We start from the raw sequence: 1,928 nt of genomic DNA, 5'->3' as shown, positions 1-1,928 counted from the left end.
AGTCCTGCAATCTGAATCCAGGAGATGCAGCTCTGAATCCAATATTTCAGAAGAATGAAGATGTTAGTCAACTCTGTAGTGCTTGTTTGTGTGTAAATGATTCCAATGAGTGAGATTTATAGCAAATCAGGTGTAAATAAGCATCTTATAGACAATAGTGAAGTGCTGTACTCTGAATTTAATGCCAAATCTAGCCTTCAAAACAGATTCTTAAAGTATTTTTTTTTAAAAATGGGCATAATAATGCTATCTCTGCATTTTCTACATCATGTAGCCACCTCATACATGAAAACACTAGCAGTTGTCATGAATCTTTAAGTTTTGGTGTGTTTTTTGCCATTTCCTTTGTTGCGCCATTTGTCCCGGAAGCCAACAATTTGGCATATAGTGTTGTTTAGACTGTCTATTAACACATTATCACTAAATTTCTTGTGTTAAACTGAACAGTTCTGTTATCTTTGTATATAAGTGGACCAGAAAAGCAAAATTTTTACAAGTTGAGGCATTTCAGTTGGGCTCTATGTCATTTTTTATATAAAACACTAAGCCGATGAAGTGGAAAAACCTTATTTTGCTTAGAAAAAATCTTAAAATAGTAGGCAGGCCAGTTTTGTGGTGCTGTTCTATAGACACCATTAAAAGCTACAAGGAAAACTTTACTTGGTCAAATTATTCCAATGCATAAGGAAATAATGGCTCTTCAAAGGTTTGCGGCTTAACATTTGAGGGAAATGGCTGTTTCTGCTTTTTATGAAAATACCACAGGTGCTAATACTTGTCTCATTCATTTAGTGTTTGATATATCATTGCCAAACTTTCAGTATGTGTTGCATATAGCCTGAAGCTGAACTATAGGAGTTTTGAAGTCTGTTTCTGAAAAAATGTTGCTTAAATAGGCTCAAGACCACAGTTATCTGCCCCCCGTTGACCAAGATCCGGATGTGAATACAGAAACAAAGAGTGCTTGTGTTCAAGTATCAATATTTTATTAAAATTGAATGAAAAAGAAGCAAAAAATGTTCTTTTTGCAGAGAACTTGACTGAATTTGACACTCTATTGCAGAAATTGATAGTTTTCAATGTAAATATTGGAAAAATCATAGCTTGTGCAAGTCTGAAAATTAGTTGTTTGTAGCCGATTGACTTCCTGGCGGAAGGGTTATGTATTTGAACTCAATTTTGACAGTCGGGTCAATGGTCAACATGGTGTTTTCTTGTGATTATATTTTGTGTCTTGAATTGTTCTAGAGATGCCATGTCCTTGTTTTTCAATTGGTGTGTGTATAAAGTCAAAAGCCAGGTTAGTGTCTATATGAAACATATAGTAAAAATAACTGTGGTCTCACGCCACCTTGTTTCGGATGGCTACCAGACAAATCGGCCCCTTACCAAATCGGTCCATAGCTCAAACGGTTACCTTTTCGGCCCCTTACCAAATCGTCCCCATCCCGTAGACGTTTCGGCCCCTGATTACCGAGACGTTTCGGCCCTTATTTTAATTTTATTTTTTTATATCATAATACATTGTTTAAGTAAAAAACATGTAATTTCATTTTAATTTTTTTAATAGACAAAGCTATATACATGCATACAAAGGTATAGATAAAAATAGTTTTAAAGAAAATATCTGTACACTTGAAAACATATTTTTATTTTATTTCTAATTATAAGTAAAAAACATGTAATTTCATTTTTTTTTATTTTAAGAGACAAAGCTATATACATGCAAACAAAGATATAGATAAAAATAGATTTAAAGAAAATATCTGTACACTTGAAAACATGTAAAGATTTATTCACGAGATATTTTTATAAGACGAAATAGAGTTGAAGAAGAAATGTTTAAACTTCATTTTTTTTTTAAATAATCTTTAATATTATACATAACTATGTTGCTAATATTATGTATAATGACATGTCCATTGTCT

This window comes from Mya arenaria, chromosome 11 (assembly GCF_026914265.1).
Source record: "Mya arenaria isolate MELC-2E11 chromosome 11, ASM2691426v1".
Taxonomy (NCBI): domain Eukaryota; kingdom Metazoa; phylum Mollusca; class Bivalvia; order Myida; family Myidae; genus Mya; species Mya arenaria.
This window is presented reverse-complemented; position numbering follows the sequence as displayed.